The sequence below is a fragment of the Littorina saxatilis genome, unplaced genomic scaffold, assembly GCF_037325665.1.
Source record: "Littorina saxatilis isolate snail1 unplaced genomic scaffold, US_GU_Lsax_2.0 scaffold_250, whole genome shotgun sequence".
Taxonomy (NCBI): domain Eukaryota; kingdom Metazoa; phylum Mollusca; class Gastropoda; order Littorinimorpha; family Littorinidae; genus Littorina; species Littorina saxatilis.
The window spans coordinates 117,473-137,917 of NW_027126876.1; the positions used below are offsets into that span (position 1 = coordinate 117,473).

At 40.9% G+C, this 20,445-nt stretch overlaps 1 long non-coding RNA gene across 2 annotated transcripts; it reads right to left on the reverse strand.

Annotated features, from left to right (window-relative positions):
• Positions 1–15,339: 15,339 nt before the first annotated feature.
• Positions 15,340–18,780, reverse strand: LOC138955376 (uncharacterized). Of its 2 annotated transcripts, XR_011452216.1 has the most exons (4): positions 18,264–18,780; positions 17,854–17,932; positions 17,468–17,548; positions 15,340–17,029 (listed from the first exon to the last, which is right to left on the reverse strand). It is a non-coding gene; the product is annotated as an uncharacterized lncRNA (long non-coding RNA). The 2 variants fall into 2 exon arrangements; XR_011452215.1 differs by having other exon boundaries at positions 17,854–18,588.
• Positions 18,781–20,445: the final 1,665 nt, after the last annotated feature.

Below are 20,445 nucleotides of genomic sequence, written 5' to 3' on the forward strand. Positions count from 1 at the left end.
AGGGGGTGGGTATGGTTTACTTTGAGCAGGTCGGTTTCAGTTTTAATAAACAATTCTAGAGAATTGTGTATCTTATATTTGAGTCTTTCGTGTTTTAGACATTGATGCATTTAATAGTTTTAACGAGTTGCCTTTTGTTTTATCATTCTGGTGTTTATCTAGATGTGCTGTGTATCTTATAAGAAGTTCTTAAAAGTTCGAAGTTATTTTAGCATATAGGTTTTTTATGGTCTTAACAGTTAAATATGTATTACGTTATCATTAAGATTCATGCTTTGTTAGCACTAAGCAGTTGTTTTAATCAGTCTGGTTTTCTCTTGTTTTCATCTTATGAACATTCTAAATGTTAGACTAACTTATTGTCTTGTACAGAATAACAACTGTGTGAATGGTGCTATACTGAATGAAAGAGTGTGACATGAAGTTCTTGTACATCATTGTAAAGAGTGTGAATGACGTTTTAGTTTAGATGTCAAGCGCTTAGAGCAAGCCTTTTTAACGAAAGTTTTTGATTTAGCGCTATATAAATGTTCTTATTATTATTATTATTATTTGGCCTATAAGGTCCGCTGGACCCAAAAAGCAACAACTAACTAACTAACTAAATAGGGTCAGTTATCAACTTAACTTACCTCGAAAAATGAGATCGACAGAACATACAGTACACAAATACGGACGGAGCGACGAGTCGATACTGATCCCCATACTCACAAACTGACGAATGGCGTGTAGTATTTGAAGTCAAATGTTCTTATTTTACTTCTGAAGACAGTGAGCACGAATAGTTTAGTCGTTTGAGTGCTTGATCGGCAATTCGTTACGTTGGTGGACACGGGTTCGAACTCATTTGTTCCAATTATTTTTAAAAATTTTTAATCTTTTTTTCTGAACTTCTCGTCTTTATAAAAAAAAATTGTGTGTGACTTGATTCGAACGGTTTTCGGTGATGTATTAAAGACCGAACTAATGAAAGGGTTGCATAATTCTTGAGTATTTGTGAACCAGTGAAAGATTACCCTAAATTACCCACTCTATTTTATAAACATCGGCTTTTTGGGAAAAGCCCCATGGGCGACAGTATCACCGCGCGTCAGCTGCACTGATGTAATGGTCGTTGTCTACTTCTGGGACTATTTAATTCATGTAGGCCAGAGACGTGGCAGATATCGAGGCGTGCGTGATAATGACTGCACACTAATTGATAATGATTAATATATGGGGAAGGCCTCTGATATGGATCAGCGTCAGTGTAACATGAACCACTTTGGTTCTGAGGACACAACGACGCAAGAGTGTACATACACAATTTTATTCCCCCCTCTGCTTCTTTACCTCTGTAAACTTGTAGGGGTAGTTATTTTTCGATAATGACCCAGCAACCAAACAAATAACGACCCAGCAACAGCCTGAATCCTCGATAGTGCAATGGGTTGAGAAGTTGTTCTGTTTCGGTACTACCTTTTGCGACTGAAAAGTTCCGAACGCTCTAACGTACGAAGTATACATCTCTGGAGCAAACAATACAAACATACCGCATTTAAATTAACAACTACAGGCCTGAACACATGAATCTTCATATAAAATCCATGAGTTCGGTTGTTTTCTGAATCTAGATTTGCCGTGCTCAAACGTTCATCACAAGCAATTTCCCGCAAGGCAAGTAACTCATACTTTGTCTAGCGACAAGAGTAGTTCCCCTTCTTTTCACTCAGTTTCTTCGACAACAGACTGCAATCCGACGGTCAGTTTTCAACAATATTTCATTTAATAAACAGATCACACGCAACCAAATGCACACATCTCATCAATTTAAACAACATAAAGCGGTTTCATACACTATTTTCCCCAGAAAACTGAACTTCATACAGTTTTTAACGTTGGAACACGGGTGCAAAAGTTCGTCTGCTAGTCCCATTTGACGAAAGAACATTATCCTAAGCTCAATCAATCAATGAGGCTTATATCGCGCATATTCCGTGGGTACAGTTCTAGGCGCTCTGCAGTGATGCCGTGTGAGATGAAATTTTATACGGCCAGTAATTGCAGCCATTTCGGCGCATATTTACCTTTCACGGCCTATTATTCCAAGTCACACGGGTATAGGTAGACAATTATTAACTGTGCCTAAGCAATTTTGCCAGGAAAGACCCTTTTGTCAATCGTGGGATCTTTAACGTGCACACCCAATGTAGTGTACACGGGGGGGAGTTCGGACACCGAAGAGAGTCTGCACACAAAGTTGGCTCTGAAATAAATTTCCGCCGAACCTGGGATCGAACTCACGCTGACAGCGGCCAACTGAATACAAATCCAGCGCGCTACCAACTGAGCTATATCCCCGCCCCAAACATATATACAGAACACACAATATCTGCCTTTGCCGCCACAGCAGAATAACAGCATATCTGTGTACTTGATTTTAGTCCAAAATAGGAAAACTGACAAGAAGTGTTAACAGAATGGAATGATTTGCACGGAACTATACAACCGCGCATTAATCGATCGCCTGCGCAGGTTGACTGGTTGAGTGAATAGGATTCGATCAAACTGTCGCAAAATAACTCCTCTTTTCTTTGAATAACTGAAGAAAGGAGGAATAAAGAGGTTACACACCTCGTCTCAGTGATTATAAAAAATAATGGTCTCAGTTCGCGGTCATGAAAAAGCTCGCTAAAGCTCGCATTTTTCATGATCCGCTAACTTCGACCATTATTTTTAATAATCACTGAGACTCGGCGTGTAACCTCCACGTATTCGCCACAGTAACCCTATCTGGATAACTTTCACATGTCCAAACAACCGGGGACGCACACACTACACAACGGTTGGCGTTTTACACGTATGCCGTTATGGCAGTGTACATTCTAAATGTGACGCTAAAACGGATAACTTTTAGTGCCCCCCCCCTCCCCCCCCCAATCTGTCCTTTCCCCCTTTAACAAAATAGATGTAAGAGAGAGAGAGAGAGAGAGAGAGAGAGAGAGAGAGAGAGAGAGAGAGAGAGAGAGAGAGAGAGAGAGAGAGAGAGAATGAGAGAATGACAATTCTTTATTTTTTTAGGGTTACAAGAATAAGCATATATATGCTTTTTTGCATCTGGCCCTCGCCCTAAAGAGGGACTAATCTACTAATAATCTACTACTAAAGACTCATCACATAGATACATAATTGTAAGGGGAGAAACAAAAAAATACCAAAAAACAACAACAACAACAACAACACCAACATTACACACACAAAAACATGAGTGTATAAAGCACATTAAATTGAACCATTGTAATTCACGGTTCAGGAATTGATGAGGATAACAACGCAACCCTTCTGTAAGTCTGTTAGTGAAAATTCGAATTAATGACAACTTTAATTAACAAAGTGTTTGATAAGATTTTACGCTTCCGAGTTGAAACGCAATCCAAAACAATAGTCCCGAAAAAGTCAAAGAATATTGGACCAAAATGTCAACCAATTTGATTGAAAAAGAAAGGCGTGAGCGTGCCTCAATTTCCTTCAAAACCGGATTGGACGTCATCAAATAAGGACATTTATAGGAAATGGGGAGAAAAAAAATCATTTTCGGGGGATATCATCTCAAAGAATTCGTATGTAGGCCTAAAGTTTCAAGAACCTCGGTCCAGTAGTTTTCTGGGCATCGGCACACACACACACACACACACACACACACACTCTCCCACACACACACACACTCTCACATACACACACATACACGCACACACACACACACACACACTCACACACACACGCGCACACACGCACACACATACACACGAGGATTGCAAACAGAAAGTAGGCTAGTTGGAATTCACTGACTGACTGGATCGTTGGGCGAATCTGGGTCATGGACGCAGAGAAGGGGGGGGGAAGGGGAACATGTTGGCAGCAATAAATGAGCCTTTGGTAAGAAGAAGAAATGTCAAGTGCAATTTACGATGGTCGGAAATAACTGTGTTGGGTTTGAATGGGGTGTGAAAGAGTGCATATCCTTGCTTTATTATTCGCTTTCAGTATGCGTGAAATCTTTGTTAACACTTTGACAATCATCAATCAAGAGTGAAAGTACATGCTGCTTCCACACACCTTTCCTTTCGTCCTTTCTTAGCCTACAGTGTTCTCCCATTGTTTTTGATAACCTCTGTAAATTCACTTCCAGCTTAAGATTAAGTTTGAATTACCGATATCAAAGTAGGTCTCTTATTTAGGCGCTGTCCACAAGGTCAGTGTGATATGCAGTACTCAATTGTAATTGTATTGATGGTATGATTATTATTTTCCACGCTTTAACCAATACTATCAGCGTTTTTGTCTTCAACCTGTTACATACGAGCTCTGTATCTTACCGGATTGTTTGAATGTACGCTGTATCTCCCTGATTGTTGGACGGGCATCCGAAATCAATATTAGCCCAGAAAACTTGTTGTGCAAATGATGTATGAATGCCACCATCATTTGTGCAGCTATGAAACGATACACCGTCGGGTAACGAACCTGCGGTGGGACGTTCTACCCACTGAGCTCACCCGCCTCACTGTCTTCAAGGGTAAAAAGAAACATTTTGACTTCGAATATTTCATCTGATTTCTCGAGCATGGGAATCAGTATCGACTCGTTGGTTTCTGAGTCTCACTGTTCGTATTTGTGTAATGTAGTACGTTCTGTCTATCTCACTGTATGAGATAATTAAGTTGATAACTGACCCTGTGCTCCCATTCACTTCGTATCAGTTTCAAAATCAAAATCAATTAGCATTAATTTAAAGTGTGACCGACGATATCATAAAATGTTTTAAGAGCAACAAATTTACTCTGAAACTATATATTCTCAATGCACGAGCCGCTGCCATTACAGTCCGCGCGACTCAGTGCAGTGCAGTTCGGGTTTTGTGCCGGGGGTTTCCATTGGTCTAAAAATCGACAAGTGGGTATGAATGGCTGGCAGGCCGCATGCAGAGAAGCCCCTTCACCTACTGCCTTCGCACTACATAAACTTATAAAGTATCACAAAGGATTCTTTCTTGTTCAACTTTGTTAAAAACAAATGCCCAATCGGTGAAATATAAATTGTTTTGCACACACAAAATTAAGCTACATCCCTGCATATATATATATGCAAGACGCGAGGAACATCCGGGTGTTACAAACTGAAAACTCTGCCTGAACAATCCCTCTCAATGCGGTCAATGCACTAACATGGGGAGATTAATCAGGTCGTGAACGACCTAACCCTACCCCTTACCCCTACCCCTTACCCCTTACCCCTTACCCTAACCCTAACCCATGGTTCGTTGGGTCAAAGGGTCGCATTTTTTAAGTCCAAGATTGGTGCAAGCGCATTGACCGCATTGAGAGGGATTGTTCAGCAGAGTTTTCAGTTCGTGACACCGGCAGGCGGTACCCCTGAGGGACATTGGTATCCTAATTCTGTCTCCCCGGCGGACAGACAGGTAATGATTCCCACGGGGTTATCGAAACGTCAAACTTCCAGATATATGGGGGACTGACCCCCAGACACAAATATCTAAAACAGAGTGAAAATGGCCCATACAATGTGAAAAATAGCCCAAACATTTTTTTCTCGGCTTTTCACCCCAGAGACATACAACGAATTTCTCTCAATGTTCGTCTGAATTTTCTCTCCGTCAGATGTTGAAGCAAGTGAAAATGAGTGTTGTACTTGATTATGCTATGAAATGTACGGTGTAAAACACAGCTGTGGTGCTCGTGGTGGATAAGGCAAAAGGAACAAAGAAGTCAGACACCAACCTGATTGAAGCAGAACAGCGCGGTTCGTCCTTTTGCACTCAGTAATGAGTCCTCAGGCAATTTTACGGCGACAGTTGTACCACGTTGACCTGCACACTTTGATATTCTTGTTCTGATTATTGATGAAGGTATTTTGGAGTCCAATGGCACATATAGAATGTAAATATTGCTGGTGACGATGAGGTAATATCTAGGTCAGAGACGCGTGGAAAAATCCTTCGCAAGGTGGCGCACAGGTGTATGTGTATGCGCGCCCCGGCCGGCCGTTTCTGGTAACTATATTGATTTCTTCAAGTTGTACTAATGTTTACGCTTTGCGCTGCGGTTTAATATGTGTGCTTGTTATTGGCTAATACGGTGAGCCCACGCCGTTTAGTTTGCAGACCGTGCACATGTGAGCTTTGTGTAATCGCGTTTTCATCATAACATACCACCGTTGTCGTGTTTTTCCTTTCGCCACTCTCAGTCGCAAAGGAGACACAACGAGTTGTGTATGTTCTGTAGATTTATCCCCGAGTACGCAGTACTAGGGTCCTGCAGACTTTAATTGTGTGTGTGTGTGTCTGTCTCGACTTAACAGCTTATTGCTGGGAAACTACTGGGCGCAGTTCGTTCAAAAGTTGATACACTAACTTGATAATAGGTCCAATTGATCGTATTAAAACTTCATAATGTTACCTGGGACCTAAATGCCAAATAAATCACAAACACCACTCTTAACGGTGGGAGTTTTTGCGGTGGGAGGCTGGTCGCTTTGCGAACAGCCTGAACTAAAGGGCAGACTTGGGCGGCGAACACGTCACGCAGTGACGAGAAAAGCATGATTTCAGTGCAAGCCAGACAACGGGTGGGGAAATGGTCTCGGCAAAGAAATTACAATGCAGGGTTTGGTCTCGGTGAAAGAGAGACAGAGAGCACGAGAGAGTCTATGGCCAAAGTGATCCGGGTTCGATTCATTTTGTGCACATGTGTTAGTGTTACTGTGTGTGTGTGTGTGTGTGTGTGTGTGTGTGTGTGTGTGTGTGTGTGTGTGTGTGTGTGCATGAGTCTGTACTCGTGTGTGTGTGTGTGTGTGTGTGTGTGTGTGTGTGTGTGTGTGTGTGTGTGTGTGCATGGGTGTGTGTGTGTGTGTGTGAGTAAGAAAGAAAGAGAGAGAGGGAGGGAGTGAGGGAGAGAGTGTGTGTGTGTGTGTGTGTGTGTGTGTGTGTGTGTGTGTGTGTGTGTGAATGTCTGAAGAGTACTCGGGTCCAGCGCGAGCGTTTTTTATCCCCGAGTACGCTAGTACAAGGGTCCAGCAGACTTTAATTGTGTGTCTGTCTGTCTGTGTGTCTCGACTTAACAGCTTATTGCTGGGAAACTACTGGGCGCAGTTCGTTCAAAAGTTGATACACTAACTTGATAATAGGTCCGATTGATCGTATTGAAATGCGAAATAAACCACAAAAAAACGACTTGGCGGTGGGAGGAATTCGCGGTTCAACAGCCAGGCAGTCTGATAGAACGGTGCAAGGTCTCGGCAAACCAAGACAATGCCATACTCGTAGCAAAGCCGCCGAATGGTACCGTAAACCAAGAATAGTGACGTAAGAAAATAGACTGTCGTCTTTTGATTTGGAACGTGACGTGTTTTAGAATGGAGATGTGGTAGTGTGTGTGTGTGTGTGTGTGTGTACGGTGTGTGTGTGTGTGTGTGTGTGTGTGAGAGAGAGAGAGGGAGAGAGAGAAGGAGTGAGGGAGAGAGAGTGACGTGAGTGTGTGTGTGTGTGTGTGTGTGTGTGTGAATGTCTGAAGAGTACTCGGGTCCAGCGCGAGCGTTTTTATATTTAGTCAAGTTTTGACTAAATATTTTAACATCGAGGGGGAATCGAAACGAGGGTCGTGGTGTATGTGCGTGTGTGTGTCTGTGTGTCTGTGTGTCTGTGTGTGTGTGTGTGTGTGTGTGTAGAGCGATTCAGACTAAACTACTGGACCGATCTTTATGAAATTTGACATGAGAGTTCCTGGGTATGAAATCCCCGAACGTTTTTTTCATTTTTTTTATAAATGTCTTTGATGACGTCATATCCGGCTTTTTGTAAAAGTTGAGGCGGCTCTGTCACACCCTCATTTTTCAACCAAATTGGTTCAAGTTTTGGTCAAGTAATCTTCGACGAAGCCCGGACTTCGGTATTGCATTTCAGCTTGGTGGCTTAAAAATTAATTAATGACTTTGGTCATTAAAAATCTGAAAATTGTAAAAAAAAAAAAAAAAATTATAAAACGATCCAAATTTACGTTTATCTTATTCTCCATCATTTGCTGATTCCAAAAACATATAAATATGTTATATTCGGATTAAAAACAAGCTCTGAAAATTAAATATATAAAAATTATTATCAAAATCAAATTGTCGAAATCAATTTAAAAACACTTTCATCTTATTCCTTGTCGGTTCCTGATTCCAAAAACATATAGATATGATATGTTTGGATTAAAAACACGCTCAGAAAGTTAAAACAAAGAGCGGTACAGAAAAGCGTGCTATCCTTCTTAGCGCAACTACTACCCCGCTCTTCTTGTCAATTTCACTGCCTTTGCCATGAGTGGTGGACTGACGATGCTACGAGTATACGGTCTTGCTGAAAAATGGCATTGCGTTCAGTTTCATTCTGTGAGTTCGACAGCTACTTGACTAAATATTGTATTTTCGCCTTACGCGACTTGTTTATTAATCAGAATACCTTTCAACCAACTCGCGTTATTTCCAATATATAGCTATTCTGATGGACACGTGGGGGAATTCGGGGGCTGTGATTGGATGGTCTCACACATCCCTTTTCCGATCATCAAAGCATAACGCTACAGAAGTTGGCCATTTTTGCCGATATCCAAACGATATCGGCAATAACAAAGACGCATGGTTCCGGTTTCTTCCACGTGTATAAAGTACACGCATACCTCGCCAGGTTTGTTTATGTGGCTAGTCGACAGACGATGCCATTTGCTTTGTGTGTTTTTTTGTTGTTGCTTACTGTACATGACATACATTACGTGTAAAATCCAGTTCTTTAACAGGCAACAAACCTTGCAAATTTCCAGAAGCTGCAATCTGAAGCGACCTATCTCTGATTCTAGCAGACGATCTCTCCAATGTTTAACACAAAATCAGCAAACTCTCCTGTCACATAGAACGTCCATTGTATAGTGCAATGTTGAAGTGAAGTTACCGGTCTGAAACATTTCGTCGTTTCTTCTGAGACAATCCTTGTTCTCTTATCATCTACAGATTTACCGCAGTCTTCACCACGCGAATTCCCAACAGAAGCCAGACTTTCGAACATACAATCTACGTAGGCAAGCATGATACGTCATGACGTCATATGATTCCTGGCATATTGACGTAATGCTATACATCCGGTTATCTCGAGTTTTCTCCGTAATACATGTCCGTGGGTTTTTCAATGTTCGGTTATTTTCGTGGCTTCATGCGGAAAGGGAACCGTCGTCTGCAATCAACGACATGGACCATTCTGGTACTTGTTGCTGACAAAAACATGGTTTTAACACAGAATTTAATGTCAGAATAGCTATATAAACGCTATTGTGTTTTCATCGTAGCAATAGGGTCCGATATTTAGACTCGAACAAGTATAATGCGACTCGTCTTCGACTCGTCGGCATTATACTTGTCTCGTCTAAATATCGGGCCCTATTGCTACGCTGAAAACACAATAGGTGTTACTGTGATAACACACGGCCACAGTTTGTTGAGTTTGACAGAAGTCAATATTCTAACTAACAAAGGATATTATTCCCACGAGGGCATACACTTGGTTCTCATATGTTTCTGTCTTTTAAGGATGGCTTGGATATCTTTAGCGAAAGAGCACAATGAGCTGTTCTAAAGCTAAATTGGTTTTCTTTCTCTTCGTATGCTTTAGTGAGTCTCAAACCCAGCTGCCGGTCAAGCTCAAAGAAAAGTAGTTGCATCTAAGTCAAATGTGATTATGGGTCAAATTTAATCACTGAGAGAGAATGCGTCCGCTTATTACATTTTGTAAATGACCTTTTAGAACAGCATTCCCATATAAATCGTTTACACGGAAAGGTATTTCGTCTTGCATGTGCTTTAAAATGGTGCCTGAGCTTGATATTCAATTGTGCTGGAGACGTGTTATGTAATATCCCTCCCCCATATTTATCTTCGTCTTCTTTATTATCGATCTTGCCAAGTAAAATCATAATTCAATCCCTTCTGCCTGGAAATGCTGTTTCCAGAACATGATGTTTCATTTTGTGCAGTAGATAGGTTCCTTTTTCCCCAGATATGTAAAAATAAGTTCTCTGATGACATATTTTTTATTTTGATTTCACAGATTTATGTAGAGAAGAGAGAGATTTATGACGATTACAGAGAGTTAAATACTGCTGAAGAAAAACAAAAGAACACCAACCTGTGGCCATTCCGCATTTCCTGACTGACCCCCTGACAGTAGGCCTACTATATAACATAGTTTAAAAACTGATCCAAGCCTATGAAACGATGGTTTGAACACGTGCAATAACCAACAATTCTTTCCAATATTTAGTATCAGCTTGTATTTTGCCTAGATTGTTCAACTAAAGCAGCAAGCAAGTAACACACTGACTGCATGTCACGTTTTACATACACAGCAGGGGTCATGACTTTGGCTGCTATATTTTTTCTATGTAATATGGCGACTGATATCAGACATGTCAAGAACATGGATATCAACTTCAGTCAGCAAGAGAATGATTTTATAATTTTTGAGACATGTCTCTTATCATTTGTTAACAGTCAAGATATTAGACATCGAGTTATTTGTTTGTTTGTTTGTTTAACGCCCAGCCGACCACGAAGGGCCATATCAGGGCGGTGCTGCTTTGACATATAACGTGCGCCACACACAAGACAGAAGTCGCAGCACAGGCTTCATGTCTCACCCAGTCACATTATTCTGACACCGGACCAACCAGTCCTAGCACTAACCCCATAATGCCAGACGCCAGGCGGAGCAGCCACTAGATTGCCAATTTTAAAGTCTTAGGTATGACCCGGCCGGGGTTCGAACCCACGACCTCCCGATCACGGGGCGGACGCTTTACCACTAGGCCAACCGTGCCGGTAGACATCGAGTCATACATCATGTCCTAACAATGATTGATGAACAAAAGAAGTTGAATATGCACTTAAATCAGTTTTTTTGAGGGGCAAACCCTTGGGGGACTTTAACGCCCCATGGCGTAATACGTATTTTTTTCGACAATTAATTTTGTCTCGATCTTTGCATGGTATTTTTTGGGACAACTGTTGTGGGTGTTGTTATTTAAATGCAAAATATACCAACGAGACACACACACATTTCAAAGCAATTTGTTTACACAGCGAACCTAATCTTCTTCGATCAATATCATAGAAAGCCACGAAGCACGCAAGGACGACCCCATTCTGATCATCATCGCTCCACGCCAGCTAGAGAATGAGCCGAACTCAATTTGACCTGAGTTCAGGATGGGACGACACAAGTTAAATTTAGAAATGTCATCTCGACCAAAACCGATACTACCAGGAAGCAAGTACCTTGCGTGGCGAAGCGTATGTTTAAAACTTAATGCAAATGATGGAATTGGATACATTTCAACAGACTGAAAATAGTTCAGCATAACAATAAGCCGGAACAGATAAAGTCTGCTGAGTAATCCAATGCACGCGTGTGTCGTGTGTGTGTGAAAGAGAGAGAGAGAGAGAGAGAGAGAGAGAGAGAGAGAGAGAGAGAGAGAGAGAGGCTAAGAAACAATTTAGGCAATCATTGAAACGCTGAGCGGAGATAATTACACACGCCACTTCAAAATCTGGTTTGACTGCTCTTTATTTTCACATAAAATTGCTGTCCTACCTCACATTTGTATCTAAAAAATAAAAAGAAAGTTTTACAGAAGTGCGTTTATGAATTTGTTTCGTCGTTGATAGTTTCATCACCATGTGGGTAGTACGAGGAATTCAGTTTTTCTGGCTTAATTAAAGGGAAAACCATCAATTCATACCGTGCGGTCCATACTGTTTACGACACCGTCGCCTTTATCTGGTAAGATTAGAAGTGGAGAATTTCTTGTAAGGTAACGACGGCAAGGCAATATAATGCGTGACCGCATACACTCACTGACTCACAGACGAACTCGGCGAAACCAAAAATAGCGCTGTCTAAAAAACGACAAAGACTTCCCAACTCGGTGTGTGTGTGTGTGTGTGTGTGTGCCGTGAGAGACTGCTTTGGATTTTTAGATGTGTTTCAGTGCAACTCTAAATTCTTAGTAAATGTGATACGGTTTAGTGTTGTTAGTTCAAAGTGCAATCCTTAATTATTAGTAAATGTGATGTATTTTATGTCTGTGGTCACCTGACACTGCATGGCAATTTTCCTTGTTTTTATAAGGACAGTAACATTTTGAGTCTTGAGTCTTGAGTCTAGTCACGATGCGTGTAGCATAGATGTGTATTGACGGGATCGCCAACTCGTTGCGCGCGCTCACCAAGTAGCGGAAAGCGGAAAAGACGATTTTGACAGTAACTTTACTTCCGGTGCAGTCTTTCAACACATGGAGAAGAAGGAGAATTTCGAAGGGGAGGTGGAGTTTGTGGCTGAGGTATGTGAAAATCAAACAAAGCAATACAAAAAGATCATTGCTGATGATTGAAATGAGTCATGTGAATCAACAATAAAGATTGATTGTGGACGGCACGTCATTATTTTTGTTTTTAACACTTGAAACGCGAGAGCATCTGACACACTGGTAAATCCGAAGCTGTGCACGCAAGCTGATCAGCAGATCGTTTTTCTGCAGAATTCTCGCTCCCATCGGCCACTATTTTAGCTCAGCGAACCGACAAATTTGCAACAGAACAATTTCTGAATGTTAGAAATTCGGCTGTAGATTTATAGATACCCTTTCTATTCCATGGTTGTTGTTTTTTCAGGGGGAAAGTACCGACATCTCAATCGCTGAAAAGATGACAGCATCGCCACAAAAGAAACTCCAAGAATTGCCAAAAGTAAGTAAAAATATTGACAGATCTATGTAAATGACTATGAAAATTTAGAACTGGAACAACAGATATTCAAAAAATAACCGATAAGTGATATATTATAACTGAACCATTGATTGATGTGAATGTACATCATGCATGGAAGTTAAAAATGGTGCAGGAACTGAAGTCAGATCAACACATCAAAAAGATCAGTGCAATATATTTGTTTTCTCTCCCCTCTACCATAATTCTGTTTTGATATATATGTTCTGCGCGTTCTTAGAATCCGGTTTCATTCTAGAATGGACCGGGTCCAGGTTGGAATTCTAACCCTGCGCAAGTACAGGGGTGCCATTCTAGAATGAAACCCTTGTTGCTGGTCCATTCTAGAATCGGCCGTGCGCAAGGTTGGAATTTGGGTCCAAGTTGGAATAGTCATTTCAGTTAGACTATCACACAGCCAAAGCCACAAATGTGGATTTTCTGTTTGTTTTTGTTTTTTGTGTGTTTGGTTGGGGTTTTTTTCTCGGGTTTTTTACACTTTACTCAAAGACATCGTGAATTGGGATTGTGATGTTCTGAAAGTGATTACGATTTTGAGAGACACTCAGAGCACTGATCGCTACGAACGGAAATTTCCGGACTGACAGTGTTTTGCAGATCTCGCTTGTAACTGGATTTTCTGTTTGTTTTTGTTTTTTATGTGTTTGGTTGGGTGTTTTTTTCGGGTTTTTTACACTTTACTCAAAGACATCACAAAAACAACTGCCCTGAAAACATTACCGCACTGGTAGTCCCCCTTGCTATGGTCTGCCTTTGTTTATTGCGTACTCAGGAGTGTCAACTTTCTTGACATGACATGACATCGCAAGATCGCCAAAGGATTTTTTCAGGGGTAGACAAATCAGCCCCATTTTATCAACGGGAAGGTGCAGGTGGAGATAATTCAAGGGAAGACAACTCTGTCTTACCTACAAATATTACGGCCCCCTTTAGTCACTCTCGCGATGCTTCACGCATGTCAACTTTCCTCAGAATGGACCAGCAACAAGGGTTTCATTCTAGAATGGCACCCCTGTACTTGCGCAGGGTTAGAATTCCAACCTGGACCCGGTCCATTCTAGAATGAAACCGGATTCTAAGAACGCGCAGAACATATATATATATGCTTGATGTCTTCTGTTGTTTTTAAATTCATTGTCACTTCTAAATTGCATGCTTTATTGCAGAACGCTTGTTCTTTCTGCCTTTCAACTGCCTTTCACCGGAGCTCAGGGAGCTTGTCGACCTATTCTCCACCAGATCGTTCAACTTCAAACGTCTATCAACTGCCATTAATAGCTATCATCCAGCTATTTGTATGGACAGTTAGACTTATTTCTCTAGAAATTTAGTTTTACTAAGGGTTTATTGTTCTGCTTTTTTTCAGACATTCCGTCCCGCACCAGAATTGCCAGAGGTTGTTGCAACTACAACTTTGAAGAACTGTGTCGTGATGTACAGCAGCGTCCCGAGTCGTGGTGCCTCGCGAAGAACGAGGTGAACCAGGTGGTTAAGGTTGTTGTGCTGGAGCCTGGAGGCCAGCTTGGTTAAGGTTTGACTTTGAGTCAGCATTTTCAGTGATTTTTCTACGCAGCCGATGGTGTTTAGATTTAAAGTGTAAAGGAAAAAGTCCCTCCCGAAGCAGCGTGCTGCAGTTTAGACTGGCTTGGCGACAGTGTTGAAGTGAGTGACAAGTAACATTTTCAGTAAATCGCTTTGTGTTACAATTATTCAACATCAATTCTGAGCCAAGAGAATGATTTTTTTTTTCATTTGGAATGTTGTGTTTTATAGGTTAGGTGTAAAAAATTGGATTTGACTGTAAAGCTCTTTAGCAGAGAATGTAAATAAACTTGACCAAGAAATTATTGCGACAAATTTCAAACTCCCAAATTAAAGCATTGATTAATTCCCGTTAATTAATTGATTAATTAAATGTCACAAGAATTTATGCTTTAATTTGGGTGCAACATGTTGAAACTTTGAGAATGTAACTACTTCATTGATTAAATATATGCATGTGTATGAATAGGAATCTTTCTTGTGTCAAATTGTGCGAATTGAGACTGAGTGAGATAGTGAATGTTGGTACATTACAGGGCCGGACTAAGCAAAGAGGAGTGGGGGGGGGGGGGGGGGGGGGGTTGCCAGTGGTGGTCCAGGGGGATGTTCCTCTGCCCCTTGTGGGGGTCAGGGGGCGAAGCCCCCTTAAGCTGAAGGGTAGGTCATATTCTGAGATAGGAAAATGGTCGCTCCTTGCATGAAACGGCATAAAGTAAACAATAATACATTTTTTGTAAATAAGTGAGGTACATGTTTAGGTTGGGGAGGGGGGGTTGCGCAACCCCCATAACCCCCCCCGCCCGGTAGCCCTAGTCCGGCCCTGCATTAATTGTCACTGTATGGTGTGTGTGTGTGTCACTTTGACCAAAGATACATATGCTCTATTTGAGTTCATACAACTTCCAACTTCAAACGTTAACAAAGTGTTGCTTTCTTTCTTTCTTTCTTTATTTGGTGTTTAACGTCGTTTTCAACCATTCAAGGTTATAACAAAGTGTTGCTGGTATGCGACTGAACATGTTCTATTAGGAAAGCAAAGCAAATTCCAGTGTACATAGTGGTCAACATAAAAACAATCAGACGCATCGATGCAAGACATAAAGTTTATCAAGTGGCTGACAATTGATTTTGAAATGAAAACTGTTTGCAAAATATCTCGCTGTCAAAATTATATCTTGAACAAGTACACCAAGGAATTAGGTTTGAACCATAGCAAAATGAATATGTTTCAATTTTTCATGTTGCAGACTTAAATTTACATGGACTCATGAAAATACAGAACAGGCACTGAACAAGCCATGTGATACAATACTGAACCAAATAGGAAGAGAAGTACATTTTAACGACAGCAGATTTTAACACCAAAAATCGACACCTAAGACAACAATCAAGAAGTTCAAATTCAATGTACATGCACTTGATCAGATAGGATAGTTTGTACTGCATGAAGAAAGATCATACACAACACACTACAGAGATCCTTCCTGATTGTTCTCAACATTGTATGTTTTCAGCTTTTTCCTCAAACTCCTTTCTTTCCATGTGCATTTCATTTTGTCCAACATTGTATGTTTTCAGCTTTTTCCTCAGTCTTTTCTTTCCATGTACATTTCATTTTGTCCATCATTGTCTTCAGTTTGTGGTGGAGTCTTATTTAAAAAAAAACCAGAACATTTTGCTTGCAAAGTGTCTTCTTGAACAGCTTGTGAAAGATCAAATGAATACAAAGTGTCATAAAAACACATCGGAACAGCATCACTGTTCCTGCATGGTTCAATAAAGTCATCTGCTTTTGCCTGTGTGTTGATGCACAGGTTTCCCAGAAAATATGTTCCATGGACATCAAATCACCAAAGGGAAGTAATCGCTCTTTATGCATACGACATGTGTAATAGATTAAGCGAGAGTTGTACGGAACCGTTTCTCCTGGCACGAGAGGATGAAAGTCGCTTGTATATTTCAATGCTTGTTATTCTCTCAGGTGCCAGGAGAAAAGGTTTTGTACAACTCTCGCTTACTCTATTACACAGTCATGTCGTATGAATAAAGAGCAATTACTTCCCTTTGGTTATTTGATATCATCAACGCTTTGCCTCATTCTGTTTAAGATTTCTGCTTTGTGTTGCATGGACAGACACATCTGCAATACATTGGGCTTGACAAAGGTCAGTTTGCCCTTGTTCAGCATGCTTGTCATGTCAGGGGTGGTTTTACTCTCTTCACTGTAGGATTCAGGTGCGCAAGTCAGGGCTTCCAAACACTGCAATTTCTCATCTCTGTACGCACTCTTTTGGAGACACCAAACTCTCTGTTTTAGCTTTTTGGCAACACATCCTCCAACATACTTTGCATTGTCCTCTTCATCCTCTTTGATTTCTAATGCACTTACTGGTTCCCTAGTTTTTCTTCATAGGCCTTTAAGACACCAACAGTATAAACATGTTCAAGGCAATCCAGGCTGAAACTGCAGGGGATACTGTCAACTCAGTAATGCCTGAATGCTGGGTTGAAAAAGCAGAGTTGTACCTGGCCCACGCCTTCTCCTTGGCAGCATTCCCAACCTTGCCTCAGGGAACTAGGCAGTCATGAAGAAGCAGAAGTTTCTCTTCCAGATCTGCACCTAAAACACAGAAAATAAAATATTATAATTAAAACAACACACAAATATAGCAGAAATCAACCCAAGAGTGAAACTGAAGATGTAGATGCATGCACACAATCAAAACCAACAACACACGACAACAACCCAAAACTACACTTTACATGAATGGATGTGAACATATTAAATTTTGTATTCCATTTGTCGTTATAGAACGTGTTGACAAACCACTTTCATGAATCCTTATCATGTTTTTCAACTATGACAAGTGCCATTAATGATCCTATAAAACACATGAAATATTGTAGTGGCAGGCATGAACCTAAAATATTTGTAAACAGTAGCCTCTCTGTGCAACGAAGCAGTATTTTTGCTCGAAAACTATGAATGAAAGTGATCTTTCAGGTACTGGGACTTTGCAAGCTGATTTTTTTTATATCGCCTTACTCAAAAACTTACTTTTCAATTACTGAATTGGTCGACAAGCCCTCTGAGCTCCGGTGAAAGGCAGTTGTCATTCTTGATAGATGCACAAGCGTTCTGCAATAAAGCATGCAATTTAGAAGTGACAATGAATTTAAAAACAACAGAAGACATCAAGCATATATCAAAACAGAATTATGCTGGAGGGGAAAGAAAACAAATATATTGCACTGATCTTTTTGATGTGTTGATCTGACTTCAGTTCCTGCACCATTTTTAACTTCCATGCATGATGTACATTCAAATCAATCAATGGTTCAGTTATAATATATCACTTATCGGTTATTTCTTGAATATCTGTTGTTCCAGTTCTAAATCATGTTCATAGTCTTTTACATAGATCTGTCAATATTTTTACTTACTTTTGGCAATTCTTGGAGTTTCTTTTGTGGTGATGCTGTCATCTTTTCAGCGATTGAGATGTCGATCGGTACTTTCCCCCTGAAAAAACAACAACCATGGAATAGAAAGGGTATCTATAAATCTACAGCCGAATTTCTAACATTCAGAAATTGTTCTGTTGCAAATTTGTCGGTTCGCTGAGCTAAAATAGTGGCCGATGTGAGCGAGAATTCTGCAGAAAAACGATCTGCTGATCAGCTTGCGTGCACAGCTTCGGATTTACCAGTGTGTCAGATGCTCTCGCGTTTCAAGTGTTAAAAACAAAAATAATGACGTGCCGTCCACAATCAATCTTTATTGTTGATTCACATGACTCATTTCAATCATCAGCAATGATCTTTTTGTATTGCTTTGTTTGATTTTCACATACCTCAGCCACAAACTTCACCTCCCCTTCGAAATTCTCCTTCTTCTCCATGTGTTGAAAGACTGCACCGGAAGTAAAGTTACTGTCAAAACCTCTCGCAGCCGCAGACGGGAGTTCGAAACAGGGCCAGCGTTGGCGCGCGCGCAGAGTTGGCGATCCTGTCAAGGGATATCTATGGTGTGAGGAAAGTCACTTTTGTTTCAAACGTTATTTCAAATATCGTTTCATTTGAACAAATAGCAACCAGAACCGTTGCTTATTGTAACTTTGTTTAATTGACATACCATTACATTTACAAACATCGGTGCCGGGTTTCGAACTCACGACCTTCCGCTTAGGAGGCCGCTGTTTTATCAAATAGGCCATTGCGCCCGTCGCCGTAATATATAAAATTATCAGAATAATGTTGTTAATTTTCATTTTAACTTTACTTTGCTGAGGGCATTGAATCTGAATTGCAATCAAACATTGAGGATACCCCATCCAATTACCCCACCCTCGATTATATGATTTTTGGCATATCATTATATTCAACAGTCTGTATCATAAAGTATGTCCGGTATATTTTTCTAAGTTTTTCACGCTTGTTTCGACACTGTGACATTCTGAAAATGTCACAAGCCAAAGATGTATGAATTCTTTTTTTCTTTTTTTTTTTGGTCAATGGGTGTCGTATCATCTCTAAAGTTATTACACCTAGGGCGCCATTTTGAAACAGTTTTCTTACGAATTGGACCTTGACAAAATGTCAAGGTACTTTCGTTGGCAAACTGTAATTTAGAAACACCTGCAACGATCTTCTCGCAAATGTTCCGTAACAATCGCAAATAATTAAATTAATTTTGATCCCGGCACAAGCGGTTTTGTTCTTGTTCCATTCTAATGTGTCCGGAGTCCCGACGTCCGTTCGCCAGCCATCATATTTTACTTAGTCCTGATAGATACGCATTCGTCAAGATACGCATTCGTCAAAGCAGATTAAAACCGTTGGATTGAGGAAGTTAAACGTGTAATCTGACAAACGCAAGCACTGTACTGACACATTCCGTGCCGTACGCGGAGCTAAAACGCTTCGCATTTAACGTAAACAAACATACTTTCCATTGTAGAATATTACGGTCTGAAAAGACTACCAAACGCAGCATTTAGATTTGAAAATTAGAACGCTCAAACACTTATTCCGCTGACTCCCCCCCCCCCCCTCTCTTTATTCGCCATCACCACCACCACCACCACTCTGCAGATTCTATCTCCTTGTCTTGCAATGGCCTTTAAATATCAAAACGTGAAGACAATTGAAACTGCACACCACTTCACTCACAGAGGCACCGAAAGACATACATACATACACACACACATACACACACAGACCCATCTTAAGTATGCCAAGAAGTTCTCTGTCTGTCTGTCTCTCTCTCCGCCCTATCTCACTCTATCTCTCTCTCGCACACACACACCCACCCCCCCTCACACACACACACACACACTCTCACTCTTGAATGCCCGCACCCCCTTACACACACACATAAACGCATGCGTACACAACACATGGTTGTGTGTACACATAGTATGCATCTGTGTATTCTTGTAGTTATGAGGGGTCATTCTCATTCTGGGCTAGTCAGTTTTGACTGATTCGTCAACAGACTCAAAATAATACGGTATCCATATCATGTCCCATCCCCGTGACACCACAATGGCAGATAAAAGCCTCTGTCATTATGCCATTACCAGAGTGCGGATGGCTGATTACACCTAAAAACTCGCGCGTACACATCTGGGTAGCGCGACTCTTTTTGCCACTAGTATGCCTTCATAGTTGTTGATGGCGTTGCACCGCGTCCATGACCCAGATTCGCCCGACGATCAATCAGTCAGGGAATTCCAACTAGCGTACTTTCAGTTTGCATTCCTATTCTTTTTGATGTTGTTTTTCTTCTTGCTGATTTGGTGTGTCAGTGTACACACTGGACACATATCAAAATTCAACACCGTGACATGTTCATTTGAGGCCGAGTTAGATTGTTTGACGAGTTAAAGTCTTTCAAAGCCACTGGTGGTTTTATCGAAATCGATCTATAAAAAAAATCAAATCAGTCTGCACAGAGCAAACCCAGGCTGTTTTGGGTGTGTGTCCAAGTGTAAAAGCCTGAGATACTGAGCCGAACTGCTTTCATGAGAAAGA